The sequence below is a fragment of the Myxine glutinosa genome, chromosome 7, assembly GCF_964187855.1.
Source record: "Myxine glutinosa chromosome 7, kmMyxGlut1.1, whole genome shotgun sequence".
NCBI lineage: Eukaryota > Metazoa > Chordata > Myxini > Myxiniformes > Myxinidae > Myxine > Myxine glutinosa.
The window spans coordinates 148127856-148137728 of record NC_136267.1 but is presented as its reverse complement, the minus strand read 5'-3'; positions in this window follow the sequence as shown (position 1 = coordinate 148137728).

Here is a 9873-nt window from a genome sequence, read left to right as displayed (position 1 = left end):
CTCTCGGAGCGCCGCACGATGCCGAGCCGCTCCAGCGTAGCGATCTCCGCTTTAGCTACCGCGAGCTTCGTCGGCTCGAGGCGGCGTGCCCGGGCGTAGACTGGTGGCCCGGCGGTGGGGATGTGGTGTTCCACCCCATGCTTGACAGCCCCCGCCGAGAAGGTGGGCCGCGTAAGGGCCGGGAAGCTGGCGAGGAGGCGGGTGAAGTCGTCCGCTGCCAGAAGCGTACAAACTAACCTCGCCGGGACCAAACCGCTCAGCAAGCCGCTTGGCGAGCCGCTCAGTGAGCCGCTCAACGAGCTGCTCAGCATGCAACCAAGCAAGCTGAACATTTCAGCCTGGACGAGACGTCTGCTCTTCACATCTACCAACAACCCGTTTGCACAGAGGAAGTCCGCACCGAGCAGTACCATGGGGACACTAGCAGTTACGAACGTCCACGTGAAGCGTTGCCTTCCGAACCGCAGGGAGAGGCAGCGCTTCCCGAATGTGCGTATGGGTGTTCCGTTCGCGGCAAGCAATGCGGGGCCCCGGCCCGCGGTGTGCTTGTCGGACGTAGAGGCAGGGATAACGCTCACCTGTGCCCCCGTGTCGCATAGGAAACGGCGCCCGGACAAGGTGTCCGTTATCAAAAGAAGGCTGCCGGAATGGCCAACGCTCAGGGCCGCTACAGAGCGCCGGCTTTGTCGTTTCCCGACTTGCCGAAGGAGCACGGCGGGCAACAATTCCTCGCCTTGTGGCCAAACCTGGCGTGGAAATGGCACCAGGTTTGCGGCGAAGGCGGAGGCCACGGTTTTCGCGGTGGTGGTGGGCGTGGCATGGCGGCGGCCACACGGCGTGCATCAGCCTCGGGATCCACGAGGTGTGGTGCATCAGCATCAGGGTCAGCCTCAGGATGCGCGATGGCCGCGCCAAAACTTGCCTGCGTGTCCAAAGCCGCAAAGAACTTGTCGGCCTCGGCAGCGAGAGCGCGGGGTTCCGTCGTCACGGAACCGGCCAACGCGAGGCGTACTCGTGCCGGCAGCTGGCGTCGAAATAACGCCCGGAATAGAGCGTTCGGGGTTTCGTCGCCCATCAGCGACAGCATATGGTCCATGCGGACCGACGGTCGCGTGTCGCCGAGCTTGGGGAGGTCCAGGAGGCGGTCGGCCCGTGTGTCCACCGTGAGGCCGAACGTGGCGAGGAGGAGACGCTTGATCGCCTCGTACCTGCCGTCAGCCGGTGGGTTCCTCAGGACCGACACGACGCGGGCGGCCGTGCCGGGCCCGAGGGAGGCGACCACATGGCAGTACATGGTCTCGTCCACCGTGATGCCTCGAAGTCGGAACTGGGCTTCTGCCTGCAGGAACCACACTTCAGCTTGAGCCTCCCAGAACTCGGGGAGTTTGATCGTAACCGCGTTGTTTGCCATTGCGATGGCGTATTCGGTCGGTCAGCGACGGCTGATCCAACGTCGGAGGGTCACCAATGAAGCGCGGTGCTACGCGCGCTTACTTGTATAACAAGGAGGAAGCGGACAACGCGGTAGGTTTAAAGAGTCTTTATTTCAAGAGCTCCACTGTAGCACTGGAGCGCTCCGCGCTGCGAGCCCGGTGTATATCCCGCGGCCACGCCTACCCCTCGGGCATGGCCGCCGCCCACTTGGTGCGCGGAATGATGCCATCACGCCAGTGAGCTTCGTGTCCGCCACAACACGTTTATTCACTATCTGCAAGAGGAAACAAAAGAAGGGAATATACAAGGAGAGGAAATAAAAGGACATAGGGCAACCTTAAAAACAGTCTTATATTATCATACGCCCAGACAGAACAAACAGACTTACACGAATAGGGAATGGCAGGAAAGAATGGCTGGAAGGGGGAGAAGGTCCAAGCAGATGGCAGGGCAGGAAGGTCCGGGCAGATGGCACAGCGTAGAGGTCCACTCCAGGTCGCGCTCCGGTCCACGCTCCAGGCTTGAGGCGAAACCCGGCGGCAGCTGCACGTATCGGTTTCACGCGGTCGGACAATGCGAATATCTTGCGGGATTGTTGCCGTCAATGGACCCACTCTCCTGCCTTACGATTCAGCTGTATGCTCATCTGGTACCTCGTATCGCAGACCTTCGCACTCATCTCGTGAAGCAGTCCCTCCCAGCCGCTTTTATTGGGCGTTCCTGTATCCAGCCGCCGGCTCCTAGGACACACCTACCGGTCGGCTCACCTCGGCCCTGGTTGGCCGGTGAGGGGTCGCTGGCGCCACCTCTTGAGGAGTCATTGACAGGCCACGCCTCGTTCCTGGCACTCGAACCCACTCCTCCCCTTTTTCCTCCAGATTACCGCGTGCGTAATGGCGGCTTGGGGCGAGCGCTTATGCGGCTGCGGCTGGCAGAGGCGTGCACTTAGTTGGAGGGTGGCTATTGCCGCAAAATGAATGTGGTTGCAAGGGGGCCTAGGTTATTTGACTAATGCAACGTAGATTCAACTATTGGGAACAGATCCTTAACTAAAACACATAGTAATGAGATAACTACAGAGAGGTCCTATGGTGTTCTACGTGTTGTACATGGACTAACTAGGGTGCGATCTTTAACATTAGCCAAATAATGGGGATATTTACAGGGGATTATTTATAAGGGAATTATTACAAATATTTACATGTGAAGGGTTCTCAAAACCACAATCGTCATCCTCCGACTCACCAGCTAATGAACCAAGTGTGTATTTCAGATTGGAGATAAGAGTGTAATGTGTCTACACCACTGCCACCTGTGACTGCAGTCCACAGTATTCAGTGATTATTACAGACAAAGGTTTGTACAAAGCTTGAGAGGTTATGGCAAGGGACAGACTGTTTTATATTGGGGAGGGAGGGGGGACTGAAAAATCTGACAAACAATTAATTTTCATCTCAAAAGGAATAAGTATATTATTTGGTACATGTATGCATAAACAAAATCCATATTTTTTTAGACATTTCCAAAAGAAATGTACACTTGTAATGCTCCAGACAGTCTCTTGAAGGTCATTCATTGTAACTGCTCCACTGCCTGCAAGACACTCCGCTGCTCTTGTAGACGATATGGACTACCATGTACTACTGCCTGTGGACCGTGCCAACTTGAAGAATGTGACAATCCACATAACAAGTTTCTTCCAGAGGAGTCGGAGGATGACGATGAATAGCGACTAACTGTATAAGACAACAAATGCCTAATGGGCTGGTAAACCTGGCTTACTGGATTACCTGATTACTTTGTGCTTATTTAAGTAATTTTGATGATTTCCTGGGTGCCTTAAACCTAGGTATACACACTGAAAAAATCTCTCTAGGTTGACTACTATTCGACAGAGCCATTTTAGTGGATCAGGATGTCACCTTGGGATTCCATCTTGGACTTGTCAATAAATAATTAACTGATGGTAATTTTATTTATTCAATTGGATTCCTTGGGCCCTAAAACCTAGGGTTAGACACCAAAACCACCTTTCTAGGTTGAATAATAATTGAGATATGGCCATTTTAAGCTCCCGGCGGCCATCTTGGACGCCATCTTGAAAATGACCCCTTTCCGGAAGTCAGATGTTAATAGATTTTTAGTATGTTATTTAACATGCCCAATGGTACCAGAATCCATTGAAAAACCTTTTGTATCAATTTTTTGGGGGTTAGGTGAGTTTTTTTCGTATATTGACCCTACTAATGAGTGGTGTATTGAGGACAAGTGGAATTGTGTTGAGTGAATGGGCTTGCATGGTGTGCAAGTGGAGAACAGTTGTGTGAAATAAATGGTGTGGAGTAAGTGGTGTGGAATGAGTGGTGTGGAGTGCATGGTGCGAAGGAGTGGATGGGGGAAGATGGACCCCTTCACGTATACCCGGGGAGGGTAGTTTAAAGTTAGGTACAGGGAGTAGGTAAATTATTGGATATTGACACCTGTGGTGCAGGTAGTGGCAAGGTATTGCTTGGATGGGTGCATGAGTCTGTGGAAATGGCTGGGCGTGTGGGCCTGTTGGTGCGTATGGTTAGTCGGGCACTCCGCCACTGGTAGTCTGTTGGCCAGGTGAGGCCGCAGGTAGGCTCTGGGAGCCAGTTAGAGTCAGAGTAGTGTTCAGTGGGGCCCGAGGATCCTAGGAGAGGACCCGGGTAGCCCAATGCCAGAGAAGGCATCAGAGGGGTGAGAGAGCCAGGAGGGGCCTTCCCCAAGTTAGGGTAGTTGTAAGGAGCATGGTAAGCTCGGGTGGTGATTTCAGTGGCGGAGGTGCACAGGTAGTTGGACCTGCTAGTGGAGCCACACAACCCAGCCCCGAAATTGTGCGAAGGCACAGTAGTGAAAAATTGGGGGAGTGAGACCCCAAATTTGGAGGGCACCACAGGGTGGGACAATGGGAATTGGTTTTTAGAACCACATAGTTTAAAGATGCTAATTGGCAGGGCATGACCCCGGGTAGTTTAAGAGTTAATGTTATTAGAGGATAGTCAGGATGAGAAATCTCTTCGCACCATCCACATCCACTCACCAAGGTGACAGAACTCGGGAATGGGAAAGTGCGCATGCGTAAGATTGGAGGTCACGTCTCTTCAAAGCTGTCCATGCGCTCACGCTTTCGAAGTTAAGTAATTTTTTACAATTGTGTTTTTGTCAAAACTGTATCTATCTTTCGGTGTGTGTACCTATTAGTGTGTCTTTAGTAAGATTCTCGGTGTTAATTTTTTCATACCTGTATACAAAATCGTCGGTTAATTCGTGTCACGTATTCTGAGGCCTAGTGTAGTAGGCTACCGTGTCCGACCTTGGCTTGAGGCTTTGTTTTTCTCTCAGTGGTTCGTCGATTGAGCTGCAATTATTTTTGTTCTCTGTTTCTCTGTTTTTCCCAGTCGTTTCAACCCATACTTCCTTGTTTAAAATCTCAACTCCAAAAAAAAAAAAACAACATTTTTTTTCCTCCTCTGTTCTTATTCGTTTATTCGTTGTTCTTATTTGTTCATTCGTTCTTCGATCACGTGATCACGTGATCACGTTGTTAAAAATGTTTAAACTTTCCCCTGAAGAACTGTATTCTGTCGTATATTATAACACCTTTTTCTTCTTCTTCTATAAAAGGATTCTTTTGACTTGCTCACCAAATCTATTCATTCCAAAAATAAATTCCACCTCTTCCAGTTCCTCTTTTCTACATTCCCGAAACACTCCTGCACTCCACCCCTCCTTCAGCGTCCTCAAACGTATTTTTGACTCGGTCTCAAGAAACTCATTTTGCAATAAATGTTCGTTTCCCATTAATCGTACACTTTTCAAAATCCAATCTCACCCCTCCCCTCCAAATCTTCCCCATCACCCCTTCCCTCCAAAACTTCCCCATCACCCCTCCCCTCCAAAACTTCCCCATCACCCCTCCCCTCCAAATCTACCCCCTTGCCCCTCCCCTCCAAATCTTCCCCATCACTCATCTCTTTCAAATATTCCCCTTTGCCCCTCCCCTCCAAATCTTCCCCATCACCCATCCCTTTCAAATCTTCCCCCTTGCCCCTCCCCTCCAAATCTTCCCCATCACCCCTTCCCTCCAAAACTTCCCCATCACCCCTCCCCTCCAAAACTTCCCCATCACCCCTCCCCTCCAAATCTACCCCCTTGCCACTCCCCTCCAAATCTTCCCCATCACCCATCTCTTTCAAATCTTCCCCCTTGCCCCTCCCCACCAAATCTTCCCCATCATCCATTCCTTTCAAATCTCCCCCCTTGCCCCTTCCCTCCTAAACTCCCCCCACACCCCTCCCCTCAGAGACTCTCCCTCGCTCCTCCCCTCCTAGACTCCCCTCACACCCCTCCTCCTCAAAGCGTCCTCCCCGCTTCTTCCCCCTTCCAACTTTCACCTTCATCTCGCCCAACATTCTGCCTCACTCTTCCCTCTCCTCAAATAACACCTCACTGTGCCTCACCCAATCACAATCAAACGTTTTGTCTGCCCCATTCTTCTCTTTCTCCAAGCTATTCTGAAATCTCTGACGCACCTTCAACAGCCTCAACTCTGTGTTTGCCTCTAAATCTTGTGTCCCAAACCAATCCCTCTCTGTACCCACCGTACCCAGTCGTACCCAGCTGCTACTGGACTCTGTGTCCTTTCCTCCTGACAAGGTGGAAAAGTTTCTGTCAACCCTCAACTCTGATTCTGCAACTGGACCTGACGGCATCAGCCCACGGGTCCTAAAATCCTGTTCTTCCGCTCTTTCACTCCCTCTCTCTGTTCTCTTCACCCTCTCTTTTGCTCCAGGTCATCTGCCATCTGCTTGGAAATCAGCCAACATCACCGCTTTGCACAAAAAAGGTGCAAAAACAGATCCTAGCAACTACAGACCAATCAGCCTTCTCCCAATTATCAGCAAAGTCATGGAATCCACCATTGCTTCAGATATGAAATCTTTCCTCTTCTCCAATGGCTTGATCTCTGATCATCAATTTGGTTTCAGACCTGGTCACTCTACTCTGGACATGCTGATTCTGCTTTCTCAACAATGGATGGAGGTCCTCAATGCCAAACAGGAAATTAGAGCTGTCTCCCTTGACATATCACGTACCTTCGATACGGTCTGGCACCCCGCCCTGCTCACCAAACTCTCCTCTATTGGTATCCATGGAAATCTCCACACATGACTGGCGGACTTCCTCTCTAGTCGTAGTAAACGTGTGGCCCTGAATGGGTTTCTCTCATCTCCTCTTCCTGTTCAGGCTGGAGTTCCCCAAGGCAGTGTTCTGGGCCCTGTGCTTTTTCTGGTCTTCATCAATGATCTCTCTGACTCTTGAAAATCCTCTCTAGCTCTTTGCTGATGACTCTACTCTCTGTCGCTCCATTCCTCATCCCTCAGATCGGCAGTCTGCAGCCTCCTCACTCTCTGCAGACCTGGACAAAATCACAGACTGGGCAAACAAGTGGAACATGTCTTTCAATCCTGACAAATCTCACACTCTTACGATGTCTCTCCGAAAAGACCGACTGGACAACCCTCCCATCCACTTTCTGAATAATCCTCTCCAAGAAGTTCTGTCACTCAAGCTTTTGGGTCTCACTATCTGCCATGATCTTTCCTGGGAAAACCACATTTCAAATCTGGCCTCCAAAGCCAGTCGCCGACTGGGCATCCTCTGTCGTGCGAAGTCCTTCCTTGGCACACCTGAGCTCCTCACCACATACAAGGCTTTCATCCGCAGCTCAATGGAATACTGCTCTCCCCTCTGGGCTGGTGCTCCTGCCTCACAACTAGCTCGTCTTCACGCTGTTGAAACCAAAGCGTTCAGAATCATTGGAATCTCCCACGATGAAGCTAACTCCAAGGGCCTTTCACTCACTCACCGCAGGCAGGTTGGTGGTCTTTCCGTCTTCTACCGACTCCTCTCTGGCCTTGCCCCCCCAGCTCTCTCTGGGCTCTGTCCCCCAAATATTCCTACAGGTCGCACAAGATCTGCCTGCAACCCTCTTATGGTTAAACTGCCAAAATCAAGACTCTCTGCTCACCTTCACTCCTTCATTCCTCTTTTCTCCCGCCTCTGGAACAAACTCCCTCACTCTCTTCAATCCCACTCCACCCTCCAGGTCTTTAAAACAGCTGTTCACCACCATATCTTATCTTCCCCCATCCAAAACCTTGATCTTTTCTACCCCCGCTAATTTCAACCCAAATCCACTTTTTTGAAATACCAACTTCTGTCCTGGAGGTCTTTGGTGTCCTTGTGTTTTATACTTCTCCCACCCCCCACCCCCCTTCCCACGCCTCCTCCCCCCAAGCCCTCTCCCTCCCAAACATCTCCCTGCTCTCAAATGTCGTGTTTATGTGCTTCCCCTTCTCTCCCCATCTTGTCTTCCGCTCCCTCTTTTTATATATTTTGTTTGTCTGGTTGATTTGTTTGTGAAGTAAATGTTAGCTCTTGCACGAGCCTCGATTCAGTATACAAAAAAAAAAAAAAAAAAACTCCACACCAGATTTTGCAAATGTTTGGATGGTGAGACGCATCTCGACGGGATGAGACACTGGGTGATATTCCATCCCTTCCTTCTTGGGAGGGATTGGCTGACGAATTTTGAGTAGAGGGGGGATAGAAAAGACAAGACGTAGCGACAAAGTTGTAAAGGAAGTGTAAATACGGGGAAGGGCAAGGGTGGTGTAGGCTGACCCGGGGGGTTACGTACGGCTAGGGACGAGCTTTCTCCGCTCGCTCTCCCGCGCCCCTCATGTTGCATTGCCTTGTTTTGACGTGTACCCTTGTGCCCTTTCCTCCACTAACTCTCTGCTTTGTCTTTCCTCCCCACCCATTAGGGCAGGCCATACTTTTTTTTTGTAAATCAATCGAGAGGGGTGTTCATATTACATATTTTGGTGTGTAGAACACAAATCTGAGGTTTTTTAAAATTCTGATAACCCTAACCTACATCAATTTGCAGTTGATTATTATTAAATTTTTGATAATTTTGCTATTCTTCTGGAAAAAAAGAGACGTTTTTTATTTTGAAGTTAGGGCTTTTATTTTGGTAACTTCCTGTTGGGACGGCAGTTGTAGCCATCTTGTTGCTGAAAGCTCGATGTTGAGGAGGTTGGCAATCCTTATCCATCTGTCTTCTCTTCTCTTCTTATGGCATTGCCAGTAAGTACGTTTTTGATTCGGAACCTGAGTAACAAATAGATAATAATTTTAGATGTAAATTATCTTGTTTTATATTATATTTGTTAATTGATCCTGAGTTACATGTGAGGGAAAATAGTGACCTGTGAAGTGAATATTTTGACGGTTTTCTGTAATACCTGTGTAATACCTTAATATCTGTCTGTAGTGGATACTTACCTGTGTATTATTGTTTTTATTTCAGTGTGAACTACTAAAAATGGCTCAAGTCAGAACAAGGATGAAATCAAGTTCTCATTTAAGTAATCTTGTTGGCACTGGGCAGGAGCTGTTGGTGTCTGAACTGCCAACTGTGAGGGATATCCTGAGGTATGGCATCTACTTGAGAGAGCAAAGTGAAGATGACAGGAGGAACTACCCAGTGGACCAGCTCATGTCTGACATCTACCCTGATCTGATTTGTCAGTGGAGCAAAGCTAATGCTCTTTTCAAGCCTCCTGTTATCAATGAAAAGGTGACCATCATGTCCAAGCTCAAGGAGGTCTGGAATCAGGCAGTGAAGTTTTCTCTTGGGAAGGGCAATCTTGATGCCAAAGAGAGGTTCATTGTCAAGTTAGACAGGTTATTTGATATTTTGACTTGCAAGTGTCAGAATACCAGTTGTGAGGGGGGAGGCTGTGAGGCCGGTGAGGGCTGTGTGATCCAAGCCCACATTAACTGTTCCTGCAGCAGAGAGAAAATGATTCCTGTGAAAGATCTTGCCTACATCAAGGGACAGAAAGAGAAGGTTGGAAGTAAAGGACCCCACCAAATGGGGAGCCCTGATCTGCCAGAGCACAAGAGACAGGTGAGGACATTGGAAAGGCAGGAAAAGAAAAAGAATGCAGATAAAAGGAGAAGGAGCAAGGAGGAAAATGCTGCAGCAGCAGAGAAGGCAGCCAGGAAGGATGTTGAGAGATTTTTGTCAGATGGTGATGAGGATCTGGAATTGGAGAGAAGTGGTGCTGAAGATGAGTTTGTCACTGAAGTTGAGCTCTTCCCTGAAACTGACACTGAGCCTGCAGCTTCAGCAAAGGTCCAGAAAAACTATGATGAGATTCCAAACATTGCCCTTGCTAGTATAAGGTATGGCATAGGGCTGAGGCCAACTGCAGCGACAGCAACTGCAGCTCTGATTGATGCAGGAATCATCACAGAAGACAATACAAGTAATGTGATTGATAAGAACAAGATCAATAGAGCACAGGAAAAGTTGATAACAGAGCTGGGGGAAGAGTTTGA